General features: G+C 47.1%; 1 long non-coding RNA gene across 1 annotated transcript in view; it reads left to right on the top strand.

The window, feature by feature from the left end:
• Nucleotides 1-697: 697 nt before the first annotated feature.
• The window catches only part of LOC138247330 (uncharacterized), a 56,526-nt gene continuing 41,814 nt past the window's right edge, over nt 698-15,409 (top strand). Inside the window, exons 1-2 of the long non-coding RNA XR_011194446.1 lie at nt 698-879; nt 4,278-4,377. This is a non-coding gene — a long non-coding RNA (uncharacterized lncRNA). The remainder of the gene's footprint in view (nt 880-4,277; nt 4,378-15,409) is intronic.

Below are 15,409 nucleotides of genomic sequence, written 5' to 3'. Positions count from 1 at the left end.
GAACAACACTATTAATTCTCCCTACAAATTTCCTAGAAAACAGAATTGCCACCTCCCGTACTGCAGCACCCGCCGAAGCATAAAAAGAATTGGCTACATATGACGGAATTCTAGGCGGCCTAGCATTAATCTTTAAATGTGTTTCCTGTAAGAGAAGTACCTGCACCTGTGCAGATTCTAACCAGCTTACCACAGCGCAGAATTTTGCGTTGTTATTAGCCCCATTGAGATTACAGGAGGCTATTCTTAATTTAATTCCCATCCTCTTGCAAGATGCTGATCTTTGTTGCCTTGCCCCGTTGTCCTGATACTTTGATTTTAACTAAGTATTTGCCTTGTGTCTTCTCTTCAAATAAATAGTTAATCTCTCCCTTATACTTGGCGAGGTCCTTCCCCATCTTGGCCTCTCCCACCCGCCCTATTGCCCCCCCAGTGCCCCAACTATCGCATCCCCCCCCACAACCCTGAATTGAGTGCACTGACTTAGCAGTCCGGGAGCCTGACCCCAAAGGGTACGCATTACTGCGAGCGGTAACGATTGCGAAACAAAAAGACAGAAAGAAACAGAAAAGAAACAAGAAGAAAAGAGAAAAAAAGGGCGAAAAAAAAGCTCTGTGGGGAGCTCCCGTCATGTTCCATTGCTAGGAGCCTGGAGGAACTCGCATTATGGCGGCTGTGGCGGTAGCGGAGTGGCTGAGCGATCTCCGTGGTCCCTAGATTGAAGTCAGCTGCGGCATTTCCCCTTTTCTTTTGGCTGGCGGAGAGGATGAAAACGACGAGCAAGTGAAGGACAGGATACCGCGGTTTCATAGGGTGCCCATGTGCTGAGGAGCGGCTGCGAGGTTGGAGCGCCGACGGCATCGTTGTGGAGTCAGCAAGGTGAGACGGCGTTTTGGTGCACGTCTCTCCTCGTCTTAGGAGAGAGGCGCGCTTCCCTTCAACTTTCCTTGCTTACAGCCTTGGTCGCAACGGGGAGCTGGGAACCAGGCACCGTGACGGCTGAACAAAAGTTGAAGGGAGAGGAAAGCCATGGATTACTTGCTCCCCTGCACTGCGCTTGGAGAGGTGCATATTGCTTTAAAAAAAAAAAAAAAGACTTGTGACACCGAGTCTCCATATTTACGATTAGGTTAAATTAGATAGAGACGAGGCTGCAGAAACGAAGGCAGCGACGGCTTTTCAGTGTAAAGCCAGCCAAGAAGGGAGGGGGTAAGAAGGGAAGGAGGAGAGAAGGAGAAAGGAAAAGAAAAGTATAAAGCAGTCAAGATTGACAGTAGAAGGCACAAATGTGCTGTGGATGCTAAGCATTGCAGAGTATCCCTCTTCCGCCTCTAACCAAGCAAAGTAAGGCAAGGGAGAAAGGGGGAAGAATAACAGCGGAGGAAGCAAAAGGAATTAAGCAAAAAAGAAGCTAAAAGAAAGCAGGAAGAATAAAGGGGAGAGGAGAGAGGAGGAAAAAAAGAAGGAAAAGCACGAAGCAGCACACAAGAAGGGGAAAAGGGGGAAAAAAGGGGCGGACGGTGTTTAAGCATTTTTCTTTTGTCTTACCACAACGAGATAACAGTCTGTCCACATAATGAAGCGTATGACCCATGATAGAACATGGAGGACAAGAATGATTGGAAAAAATATGAAGGGGTCCAAGTTAAAGACTTCGTCGTCAGCTTAAAATAGACTAACCCCAGGCTCTGGTCATACATCATCAGGAGAGATACAGAGAGATGGTATCACAGAACAGGGCATCTTTCAATATACTTCCCCCCTCCAATAAATTTCTACTGAACTTCAGCGGACTAATTTGGGAAAAGCTTGTCCCCCTCCCCCGTCAGAAATGGAAAGGGCAACATATCCCCACATAACAGGTAGCAGCATCTCCCCTGGTAGCTTTATTAATTCTGATAACATTTCTCACATAGTCCTGGAGGATAGCCTTCAGAATAAAGAAAAAAACATATATCCTCTATCTGCAGCCACCAGCAATCATGTTCACCCCAGGTTAACTACAAGGGACAACGATAAGGGGCCCGGGGAAGTCTCGACTCCTCCAGGAGACGAAAGGGGCATGTTGCCCACCTCTACAGCTGCTATTTCTGACAGGGCTATGATAGATAATTATGGTGTGCTATTCGACTCTACATCTTTAAAGAAAGAGGCAGCCAAGGATCCAAATCTTGCCACTTCTAGCTCCAGCAGCGCGATTACATTTAACCCACTTTGTACAAACTCAATGGAAGACTAGTTGCGACAAATTCTAGAAGAGCTGCGGGCAATCAAGCTATCTCAGGAGGAAGCTCACAAGGAGACCAAGGATCAGCTTAGTCAGTTAAACACCAATTTGACCCATCTATCCGCAAGGCTATCTTTGGTTGAGCAGCGGGTATCCGACCTGGAGGATTTGGGACACCAATCTGAGTTCACTTTACCATATTCAGACAGAACTAGAGGAGTTACAGATGAAACTAGAGCATTTGGAAAATAGATCACGACGTTCGAATCTTAGATTTACAGGGGTTCCGTAGGATTTGGAGGCAACATCATCAGTCACTAGGGTGGTCTCTGACCTCATATGTAATACTATTCTCCCGGAGACCGCCAAGTCAAATCTGGATCTCTTCATAATGCGAGCACATAGGTTACCTTTTGTGCGCTCCACTAATTCAAAATATCCTCGTACTATTTTAGTTAATTTTGGGGATTCCAGGATTAAAGAGCAAATCCTCTCACAGGCAATCAAAAAGAAGATCTTCAGGTCAGGAGATCTATTCAGTTTCCGTGTGTTTTCAGATATGTCGGCCTCAGCAGCCAAACGATGACGTGAATTTGTGGGACTGATTGACGACTTCAAAAAACTTGGGACACAAGCCGGGATCGTTAAAGTAGCTAAGTTGAAAGTTCTGAGTAATGGCCAAATGTGTATTTTTCAATTAGTTCAAGACGTCGAAGACTTTTTAACTTCCTTAAAATGACATTTGTAATGACATATACCCATAAAGGGCAAGAAATAGACTATGTGGGGACAGTATTGACTATATAGGGGTTTATCCTCTCTGACCTTCTTATTGCTGCAGTTAGCGGTCCTCGTGGACCCCTGCCTTCTCGGTAGACCAGGGAGTGCGGCGGCACCCCTCTCCGTACTCGTGCAGCAACCTCTGCCAATCCGTAGGCCTGAGGTCCCACCGCGGCTGGTGCAGCCTCAGTGCCAATCCAGCTCCCTGCGCACCCCGCCCACCCCACAGCTTTCAGGCAGCAGTTGCACCTATAGCTATAGCAATTCACCGTGCATTGTCAGGGGATTCCCCCAGCATGACCGGGGACACAGACAGCAGGGATCCGGTCGATGTATACAGGATTCCAGGTGGGCAGATCCGGAGCTCAGCAAAGCGTGTCCTTCGCGTTTGCAATCTTGGCCATGCCCCCACGCTTAACATGGCTGAGTCTCATTCTACCCATACATCTGGAGTCAAACACGTAAGTTATTCCTCATGTTACAATGCTCCAGCACCAAGGGACAAAGCTATAATCCATTGTTTCTGCTCAATTTGTTCTTCAGTTGCCACCAGCCCTGTATTCAGTGTCTGAAGGCATATATAGAAACCTATATAAGCAAGATATGAGATGAGTTGTTACTTAAAAAGTGCATCAAACTCCCAGAGACACCTTGGTGTCATATTGACTAACAAAATCAGAAAAGATACAAAAATAATCAATAAAATAAATTAATTTTAAGTGCCTTCCTAATCATAGAATTGACCTCTATTTTGTGCAGGCCAAGACAGAGTACATTCCACAGAAACAAAAGAGAAGGAACTTTATGACAAGCCACACTGCCATATTCTGAATGCTTTGAAGCGTGTAAATGGCTGACTCAAGAAGGCTAATGCAGCAAGCATTGTCAAATGATGTTAGCATTAACAATACAAGCTTCGAGTGGCACTGAATAAAAAGGGTTTTCTTTAAGATCCCGTTTGCAAGCAACAGGGCGACACAACTGCAACAGTAGGATGAGGCAGATAAAAAAGTCAGCATTGTATTCTTGTCTGATGTCATTCAATACAGCCGCCAGGTTAGTCTCAGTACCTAAACCAGGTTTTAAACTTTTCTATGTAGCATCTGGTAAGAAGTGCTCTTCGAGGTGTTTGGAAAGCTGGCGAGCTAGAACTTTTCACAAATTTTAATGATTACTGGCAAAAGAAAGATGAGCCTATAGTTGGCGCCTGCACTTGCGCCCAAGTTTGACTTTAAAAAATGTTTGACAACTCTTTTCTTCCATTCACTAGGAACAGTGACAGATGAAAACAGATGTTAAGGATGAAGGTAAAAGCAGCTGTGATCATTTTAGACATACATACATCATCTGAGAAGCCCAACTTTAGGGAGGTAAGCAAGAAGGAAATTTCTTCTTAATCATTGAGAGAGCTGTTATAGGAATGCCAAAAGGGTGAAGGCTTGTTATTAGGCTGCATGAGACAGAATGAATGCTGGGCACTGCAGTCTTGCACGGTCTTTATCTCGATGATGTAATCATAGTTCAACAGCAAGGGCAGAGCTAGTGACTGCAGGAAAATGGACAGACTACGTGGGCCCTTTCTCTCTCTCTCTCTCTCTCTCTCTCTCTGTCTATATATATATATACTCTCCCTCTCTCTCTCTCTCTCTCTCTCTCTCTCTCTCTCTCTCTCTCACTCTCTCTCTTTTTCTCCCTCTCCCTCTTTCTCTGTTTTCCTGATAGATGACGTCAGGGTTTTTCTCGTGCAATTTATTAGGAGAAGTGTGGTATTTTATGCACAACACAGAAGTCCAATGTGTGCGCAAAGATCCATTTACACAGGAATTGAGAATTAAAACACAACTTTGACTCAGGGTCTAGGTAAGGACTATAAATTTATAGTAGGGATGGATGGGTTAGGGAATAGAGATTTGCCTACCTCTGTATTGCCGTTATTATGGCCTAGTGATGCTGTAGGTTTTGTGGATGTTGTTTTGTATTGTAGTTGGCTTTATACAGTGCTTCATACTCCTATCAAGGCACCAGGGGTGGGTAGGAAGCTACTCAGTGGCGTGCCATAGTTAGAACAGTGTGTGCCTTCCATGGAGCCTCAAAGGGGATTTTCCTATGTCATGCAACAGGGCCAGAGGTATGCTTTTACTAAGTTATGGTGCTATGCCTCTGCGTGAATTTGTGGAGAAAACGAATGAGGGATAGGTTGCATAAGCATTCCATTTTATTTGATTGACAGAATGGAATCGGTGCAGCCTGGCCTATGTCAGAAGTGCTTTGGTGTGTGGATATGGCTGAAACAACTGAAACTGTGTGATAAACAAGTGTGTAGTTGAGCTTACTGAATGTGTAGAAGAAATGTGTGAGGATAGACAAGCCAATCCCTGCCATCTCAGGAATTGTCTTTGAATATGCAATTTGCACCATATAGAATATGGGGCTAGGAAAGTGTACAGAGATGATCGGTGCTACCCTTTGGAAGTGTAAATGTAGGGATTCTTTCAGTTTCAAGCACCCAGAGTGAATCCAATCACCTCCAAAACGGCCACTTTGAAGGAAAAAGCCATCGCAGTGCAACAGGGTCTACAGTACCCACAATAGAGTTTGCATAAGGTAATAATTACTTGGGATCAAGAAAATGGATAGTCTTTGTAGACATGCTCCATTCATTAGAATAATTACGAAAACCTGATATATAATGTTTTTGTTCTTTTTCTGTTTAAATATTGCCTGCTGTTACGAATGGGTTAAGAGAATTAAGAAAATAAAACAAACCAACGGTTCTGTCACATCTGCACTTTGGGTCTCAAAGTTTGGAAAAGTGATATGTCAATGACAATATAATACAATATCACTCTTCTTTACACTCTTATGAAATCTTGTATATTCTCTCTTTAGTTTTGGGTAAAGATAAATACCTCTAGGCCGATTTCTTGTGAAATCGTGGAATTAGGGAGTCCAATTGAGTTTGTAGTTTTTAACCCATTTGGGTTCAGCTCTAGAAATAATTGTTGATGCTGAAATGCTCATTCTAGAAAACTGTTCAATGCAGTGTATGAAACATATGGCAATACTTGTGCCAATAAATTATAAATATTGAGGTGGCCAAGTGAGCAAGACTGTGGTTTATGATGTTATATGTACTGTCAAACGTAGTAGGCCTTCATATTGATATGTGATATATGTTTCTTATATATTATATACATGTGTGTATATATCTGGGATGTTATGCATTGCTTTTAGCTTTGTGTGCATTAAGGTACGTTTTCCTTTGAAAAGTAGAAGTACTGCCTGAATAGTGATTTATTGAGTGGTATTTTGTGTATTACTGGCTGCTGGGATTCAAACCCATCTCACATCCCTGTTGGGAGACTTCTCTGCTGTTACCGGCTTGAGAGTCGAGTGCTGAAGGGCTTAAGTGTTCAAAGTGGTTTTCACTTTGGGATGGCTGTAGTATGGTGACCTCTGAACGCCAGTGGTAAACTGATACAGTTGGAGCCCAATAGGCCCTGATTGTCAGCCCTCCCATGAAAAGTCCGTCACATTATTGCCTATGGTGTTGGATGACTGGATTCCAGTTACAGGATGCACGAATAGCATTTAAGTCCAGCCTTGTTAGAAATGGGGTCTTTGATTGGCAGTCAGGTTACCCCCTGTCCAAGCAAGGACCCTCACTCTAGTCAGGGTAAGTCACACACAATCCAAATTATCCTGTGCCCACCCTCTGGTAGCTGGGCACTGAGCAGTCAGGCTTAACTTAGAAGGCAATATGTAAAGTATTTGTGTAATAAATCATACAATAACACCATATAACACCACAAAAATACACCACACAGTGTTTAGAAAAATATATAATATTTATCTGGATAAATGCAGATCAAAACAATTAAAATGCAGTAATTAAATGTTGAGATATTCCTGAAAAGCAATATAAAGTGTCTTAAGTATTTTAAAAGCAAACAAAGTTTCTTTCAAGCACAAAGTACCAGGTTTACGTGCAAAATCTCCGGAAAGAACCGCAGAGGAGGAGATGCGTGGAAACAAAGGAGGTGTGCGTCGATTTCTCGGGCCGCACACAGTGATGCGTCATTTCGTTTTCACGGAGGGATGGCTGTGCGTCGATTTCTGGTGCTTGGTCGTGGATCCTCTTCAGGTGGGGTGTTTTCAGATGCCCCGGGGACGATGCGTGGATTTCCTGTGCTGGCAAGACGAAGCCACAGGAGTTGCGTCAATTTGGTGGGTGTTGCGTCGAATTTTCTACAGCACGACAGGCGCTGCGTCGATTCCTCTCTGGAAGTCAGGCTGCATCATTCCGGCTCAGCTATGCATCGATCCAGTGGGCCGTGTGTCGAATTTCCGGTTGCTACGCCGTCGCTGCATCGATCTTCTCATTGCAAAGTCGGGCTGTGTCATTCCGGTTCGGCTTTTTTTCACCGCGGTGCAGACTGTGCGTTGTTTCTGGCAGGCTGTGCGTCGAATTTCGCCGCACAAGGAGTCCTTCATGTACAGATGAAGTCTTTTTAGTCCTGAGACTTCAGGGAACAGGAGGCAAGCTCTATCCAAGCCCTTGGAGAGCACTTCTTCACCTCAGCCAGAGAAAAGCAAGGCATCAGGGCAACAGCAAGGCAGCAGTCCTTCACAGAAAGCAGACAGGTGAGTCCTTTGGGCAGCCAGGCAGTTCTTCTTGGCAGGATGCAGGTTCTAGTTCAAGTTTCTTCTCCAGGAAGTGTCTAAGTTGGTAGGGGCAGAGGCCCTGTTTAAATACCCAAATGTGCCTTTGAAGTGGGGGAGACTTCAAAGAGTGGCTTAGAAGTGCACCAGGTCCCCTTTCAGTTCAATCCTGTCTGCCAGGGTCCCAGTAGGGGGTGTGGCAGTCCTTTGTGTGAGGCCAGGCTACAGTCCTTTGACATGTAAGTGTCAGGCCCTCCACCCTCCCAGCCCAGCAAGACCCATTCAAAATGCAGATGTATGCCTGTGCGGCTTAGTATCCTGTGTTTGGGGTGTGTCTGAGTGAATGCACAAGGGAGCTGTCAACTAAACCCAGCCAGACGTGGATTGGAAGGCACAGAAATATTTAAGTGCAGAGAAATGCTCACTTTTTCTAAAAGTGGCATTTCTAAAATAGTAATATTAAATCCAACTTCACCAGTCAGCAGGATTTTGTATCACCATTCTGGCCATACTAAATATGACCTTCCTATTCCATTCAGATCAACAGCTACCACTCACACAATGCATGAGGGCAGCCCCAATGTTAGCCTATGAATGGAGCAGGCCTCACAGCAGTGTAAAAACAAATTTAGGAGTTGTACACTACCAGGACAGGTAAACTACACAGGTACATGTCCTGCCTTTTGCCTACACAGCACCCTCCCTACGGGTTACCTAGGGCATACCTTAGGGGTGTCTTATATGTAGAAAAAGGGGAGTTTTAGGCTTGGCAAGTACTTTTAAATGCGAAGTTGAATTGGCAGTGAAACTGCACACACAGGGCTTGCAACGGCAGGCCTGAGACAAGGTTAAGGAGCTACTTAAGTGGGTGGCACAATCAGTGCTGCAGACCCACTAGTAGCATTTAATCTATAGGCCCTGGGCACAAATAGTACACTCTACTATAAGTAAATGAAATAGTCCAATTGGGTAAGATCCAATGTTACCATGTTTAAAGGGAGAGAGCATATGCACTTTAGCACTCGATAGCAGTGTTAAAGTGTGCAGAGTCTAAAAACCAGCAAAAACAGTATCCAAAAAGTGGAGGGAGGCAGGCAAAAAGTTAGGGGTGACCACCCTAAGGCTGTCAGGTCTAACATGTGTCCCCCCCAGCTGAAAGTAGGAAGAGCTACCCAACCTCCTTGGAGCTCTCATCGCTAAGGCAGAAGTATCTGGAGAGACCATAAGCTTTGGCGTGGTCAATCCCCGGGCGATACCACACCGTAAAGTCCATCTCCTGTAGGGAAATGGACCACCTCAAGAGTTTAGGATTTTCACCCCTCTTTTGCATGAGCCATCTGCGAGTGCTGTGATCTGTCTGAACCCTGAAGTGAGTCCCAAACAGGTATGGTCTCAGTTTCTTCAGTGCCCAGACCACAGCAAATGCTTCTCTCTCAGTAGCACTCCACCTCTGTTTCCGTGGTAATAGTCTTCTGCTAATAAAGACTACTGGTTGGTCTGGCCCCTCCTCATTTAACTGTGCTAGAACAGCCCCTATGCCATGCTCTGAAGCGCCTGTCTGCACAATGAATTCCTGGGAGTAGTCAGGGGCCTTGAGCACGGGGGCCGTGCACTTGGCTTCCTTCAGGGAGTAAAAGGCTTTCTGACAAGCCTCTGTTCAATTCACCAAACTAGGTTGCTTTTTGGAGGTAAGTTCCTTCAAGGGTGACACACTCTCACTTCGGTCTGTGTTCTAGGTGGTTGCCAGGCCTTGATTGTTTCAATCTTGGCCTGGAGTGGCTGCACCTTGACACCACGGAACCCTGCCCAATCTGGCACTTACTAGCTTTGATGGTCAGGCCTGCCTGTTGCAGAGCCTGAAGCACCTCCTTGAGGTGGAGAAGGTGTTCCTCCCAGCTGGAACTATAGACAGCTATGTCATCTAGGTGGGCTGCGCAGTACGCATCCTTGCCAGCTAGGTCCCAGTTAACCAACCATTGGAAGGTAGCGGGACATTTTTTAACCCAAAGGGCATCACCCATAATTGGTAATGGCCATCAGGTGTGGAAAATGCAGATCTCTCTTTAGCCCCCCTCATTCAAGGCGATCTGCCAGTACCCTAATGTGAGATCAAAAGTACTCAAGAACTTGGCAGCGCGTAGCCTGTCAATGAGCTCATCAGCTTGGGGGATGGGATGAGTGTTAGTCTGTGTGACTGAGTTGAGACCCCGGTAGTCCACACAGAACCGGAGTTCTGGCTTTGCACCGGGTGCAGCAGCCTTAGGTACCAGCACCACAGGGCTGGCCCAGGGACTGCTGGATTTCTCAATAACCCCTAGAGCCAACATCTTGGAGACCTCCTCCTTAATGCTGGCCTTCACCTTATCTGGCAACCTGTAAATTTTGTTCCTTACAGGGGGACTGTCTCCTGTGTCAATGTCATGGACACACAGATGGGTGAGTCCAGGAGTAAGGGAAAACAGGGAAGAGAACTGCTCCAACAACTCTTAGTAGTCTCCTCTCTGATCTAGAGTCAGGGAATCAGAGAGATTGACACCCTCCATTGACCCATCACCTTCTATGGCAGAGAGGAGGTTGGGGAGAGGTTCACTCTCCTCTTCCACGCCCTCATCTGTCACAAGGAGCATATGGACCTCAGACCTCTCAAACTGAGGTTTGAGTCTGTTATAATGGAGAACTCTTAGGGGGTGTCTAGGAGTCTTGTGGCCCACTAGGTAAGTGGTCTCTCCCTTCTGCTCCTTGATCTCAAATGGGCCAGACCAGCGGTCCTGGAGAGCCCTAGGCTCTACTGGCTCCAATATCCAAACCTTGTCTCCAGGTGAGAACTCAACCAGAGTGACCTTCTGGTCGTACCACTCCTTCATCACCTCTTGACTGGCCTCAAGGTTACTCTTGGCCTGCTTCCAAAAGCTTTGGGTTTGGTTGCGGAGGGCCAGCATGTAGCTGACCACATCCTGGGGAGGTGTTTTAGAAGCTTTCTCCCAGCCCTCTTTGACTATGCTTAGCGGTCCCCTGACAGGGTGACCATAGAAAAGCTCAAAGAGGCTGAACTCCACCCCTTTCTGGGGCACCTCTCTATAAGTAAACAGCAGGCATGGCAAGAGGACGTCCCACTTACGCCTCATGGCCTCAGGTAGGCCAGTGATCATGCCCTTAAGGGTCTTGTTGAATCTCTCAACAAGCCCATTGGATTGAGGATGATAAGGGGTGGGAAACCGGTAGGTCACCCCACACTCATCCCACATGGACTTCATGTATGCAGACATGAAGTTTGTGCCTCTGTCAGACACAACTTCCTTAGGGAATCCCACACGGGTAAATATTCCCATCAGGGCTCTGGTCACCACCGGTGCAGTCACTGTTCTCAGAGGGATTGCCTCTGGATAGCAGGTGGCATGGTCCACCAAAACCAGGATAAACCTGTTGCCCAAGGCAGTTTTGGGGTCCAAGGGACCAATGACGTTGATGCCCACCCTTTCAAAGGGGGTGCCAATGACAGAGAGTGGGATCAGGGAGGCTTTAAGCCTTTTCCCTGTCTACCCACTAGCCTGGCAGGTGGGGCAGGCCCTGCAGAAATTATCTGAGGCTACCCGCATTCTAGACCAATGGAAGTGGGTGAAAAGCCTGGCAAAGGTGTTGTATTGGCCCAAATGTCCTGCCAGGGGGATGTCGTGAGCCAAACCCAGTAGGAAGGCCCGATAACACTGGGGGACCACCAGCACACACGCTGCCCCAATGACCGGAACCTTAGGCTCACTGTAAAGGAGATCATTCTCCCAATAGATGTGGTGATCGCCAGAGGCGTAACCAGCTGCTTGGGCTGTGGCCTGTCCCCTCAGACCCTCAAGGGTGGGGAATTCCTTCTGCGCTTTTCAGAATTCTGCCCTGGTTGGCCCACCCTCTACTTGCCAGCCAGCAAGTTCAGGCAGGTTGCCCAGGTCAGCTATGTCTTCTCCAGTTGGCTCAGGGGCCTCCTCCTCCTCAGGGGCCCCGTCCACCACCGTGGAAACATCTGAGGCAGGTTTCTCGCACCTCTTGCCCTTCCTCTTTGCAGCTGTCTGGGCCATTGTTCCAGGCTCCAGACGCCCTTGACTCCCTTCCAGGGCAGCCATGGACCTTGTGGTCATGCATACCCACTCAGGCAAACCTAACATCTCCAGGTGGGATCTGAGCTCTACCTCCTTCCAGGCAGTATGCTCAAGATCATTGCCTAACAGACAATCTGCAGGCATCGCAGGACTCACAGATACTTTCAGAGTACCAGGCACCCCCCTCCACTCAAAGGGAACCAGAGCCACCGATAGGTGACTCTCACGATTGTCAGTGACTATGACCTGGTGGAATGTATTAGGGAGTAGCTGCTCTGCTAACACCAGCTGACTTGACAGTAGTCATACTGACTCCTGTGTCACGCAGAGCCTCCACTCTTTGCCCATCAATGGTGACCCACTGCCTATACTTTGAAGTATTTACAGGCATGTGGGCTTTAGGCACCATCTCTCTATCTCCCAGGGATACTAGGGACACCTCTGTCTGCCCCCCAAAGCTAACTGGGACTATCTCCTGCCCCCGAGCGCTACACTAGCCAACCCAGGTGTCTGTCCAAAGGTGGACTGTGCTCTCTTGCAACACTGGGAGTCGCCCTTAGAGTGTCCATGCTGGTAGCACTCTAAGCATTTGGGGATGAACTTCCCTAATTTTCTGTCAAAGAACCCTGGTTTCTTACCAAATCTAGAAGAGGAATGGTTGTCACCCCCCCTTGGGAATTGTTTTGGGGGTCTTTTGAAAGTTTCTTATATTTAAGTTCATCTCCCCCCTCTTTCTTCTGTTGGGAACCCTGACCACCTTTGTGGGTGTTTCCCCCACATGCCTTCTTGGACACTCTGGTGCTATCCCAGAGGTCCACCTCCTCAGCAAGCTTCCTGGGATCGATCAGCTTACTATCTACCAAGTGCTGGCGCAACTCTGTAAAAGAAATACTGAGCATATGCTCTCTCAGAATTAAATCATAAAACCCTTTGTAATCATCTACTTTGCTGCCCTGCACCCATCCATTCAGTGCCTTATTGGAGAAATCAAAACAATCTACCCAAATTTGTGTGGAAAGTTTGGTGCTGTCCCTAAACCTCTGATGGTATTTCTCAGGGGTCAGCCCAAACTTGGCCAGTAAATCAGCTTTCATGGGTGCATAGACATTCTGATCACGTGGAGCTAGTGTAAGAAGTGTGTCCCGCCCTACTGCTGGTACATAAAACCAAAGGCCACCTCCCATTGCTTCTCAGAGGTCCCATGGGCCCTTAGTGCAACTTCATAGGCAGCCAACCACTTGTCAATGTCTTCTCCCACCACAAAACTTGGCACCACATTCTTGGGTATGCAAACCTTTTCTCCCCAAGAGGTCCTGCATGAATGCTGCCACCATCACTGCTGGACTCAAGACTGTTTCGCCTTGATCTCCATCTCCTTGAGATTCAGTTCATGAGCCAACAAAAGTTTTTTTCGCAGCCAAGGCTCTCTCAGCTGCAGCTTCAGCTCTCTCATCTTCAGTCTGCTTGGGTGCTCTTTCAGCTTCAGCTTGTTTGACTTGTTTCTCTGCCCACCTCTCCTCCTGTTGAGCCTCAATTTTCAACCTTGCCATTTGCAATTGAAACTCTCTCTCCTTCCCTCTGCAGTCAGGCATTGATCAGAGACACTGCTCCCTGGTTTGGCAGGGGGCACAATTGCAGTGGTAACCTCATCCACTGATGGCAAGAAATCCTCTGGGGGGCCATCCTCTGGACCCTCCTGCTCAGCATCTTCCTCTGAATGGGCTTCTGCCCAGGCCCTCAGCGCCATTTGAAATTCCTCCTTTCTGGAGGCACCTTGGGTGGGTACTCCCATATCCATGCAGAACCCTTTCAGCTGTTTGACAGTGTATGTCTACAACAGGGCTAGGTCAAAATCTCCAGCTTGAGACCTAGCCTGAGACATGTTGAGTGAGGATTTTAGTTAGAAAATTGTCAGGAAAAAAGAAATTGCAAAAAGAGATAGAATATCAAGTTGACCTTCAACTGTGGGTAGGTAGTGAAATACTTAGCTACTGTATGTCACTGCACAAATACAAGTCCTATCCTCATTGCTGATCACCAATGTTAGAAATGGGGTCTTTGGTTGGCAGTCAGGTTACCCCCTGTCCAAGCAAGGATCCTCACTCTAGTCCAGGTAAGTCACACACAATCCAAATTATCCTGTGCCCACCCTCTGGTAGCTTGCCACTGAACAGTTAGGCTTAACTTAGAAGGCAATGTGTAAAGTATTTGTGCAATAAATCACACAATAACACCATATAGCACCACAAAAATACACCACACAGTGTTTAGAAAAATATGTAATATTTATCTGGATAAATGCAGGTCAAAACGATTAAAATGCAGTAAGTAAATGTTGAGATATCACTGAACAGTTATATAAAGTGTCTTAAGTCTTTTAAAAGCAAAGAAAGTCTCTTTCAAGTACAAAGTACCTGGTTTGCGTGCAAAATCTCCACAAAGAACCACAGAGGAGGAGATGCGTGGAAACAAAGGGGGCGTGCGTCGATTTCTCGGGCCGCACACAGCGATGCGTTGTTTAGCTTTCACGCAGGGACGGCTGTACGTCAATTTCTGGCGCTCGGTCGTGGATCCTCTTCGGGTTGCGGGGTTTTCGGACGCCCCGGGGATGATGCGTGGATTTCCTGCACTGGCAGGATGAAGTCACAGGAGCTGCGTCAATTTGGTGGGTGTTGTGTTGAATTTTCTACCGCGTGGCAAGCGCTGCGTCGATTCCTCTCTGGAAGTCGGGCTGCGTCGTTCCGTCTCGGCTGGGCATCAATCCAGTGGGCAGTGCGTCGAATGTCCGGTTGTTGCGCTGGCGCTGAATCAATCTTCTCATTGCAAAGTGGGGCTGCGTTGTTCCGGTTTGGCATTCGGTGACATTTTCACCGCGGTGCAGGCTGTGCATCATTTCTGGCAGGCTATGCGTCGAATTTCACCGCACAAGGAGTCCTTCTTGTAGAGATGAAGCCTTTTTGGTCCTGAGACGTCAGGGAACAGGAGGCAAGCTCTATCTAAGCCCTTGGACAGCACTTCTTCACCTCAGCCAGAGAGCATCAAGGCAGCAGGGCAACAGCAAGGCAGCAGTCCTTCACAGAAAGCAGACAGGTGAGTGCTTTGGGCAGCCAAGCAGTTTTTGGCAGGATGTAGGTTCTAGTTCAAGTTTCTTCTCCAGGAAGTGTCTGAGTTAGTAGGGACAGAGGCCCTGTTTAAAAACCCAAATGTGCCTTTGACGTGGAGGAGACTTCAAAGAGTGGCTTAGAAGTGCACCAGGTCCCCTTTCAGTTCAGTCCTTACTGCCAGGGTCCCAGTAGGGGGTGTGGCAGGCCTTTGTGTGAGGCCAGGCTACAGTCCTTTGACATGTAAGTGTCAGGCCCTCCACCCTCCCAGCCTAGGAAGACCCATTCAAAATGCAGATGTATGCAAGTGAGGCTGAGTATCCTGTGCTTGGGGTGTGTCTGAGTGAATGCACAAGGGAGCTGTCATCTAAACCTAGCCAGACGTGGATTGTAAGGCACAGAAAGATTTAAGTGCAGAGAAATGCTCACTTTCTAAAAGTGGCATTTCTAAAATAGTAATATTAAATCCAACTTCACCAGTCAGCAGGATTTTATATCACCATTCTGGCATACTAAATATGACCTTCCTATTCCTTTCAGATCAGCAGCTA

This window comes from Pleurodeles waltl, chromosome 7 (assembly GCF_031143425.1).
Source record: "Pleurodeles waltl isolate 20211129_DDA chromosome 7, aPleWal1.hap1.20221129, whole genome shotgun sequence".
Lineage (NCBI taxonomy): Eukaryota > Metazoa > Chordata > Amphibia > Caudata > Salamandridae > Pleurodeles > Pleurodeles waltl.
Note: the sequence above shows the minus strand (reverse complement) of the source record. Positions and strands in the feature narration are given on the sequence as shown.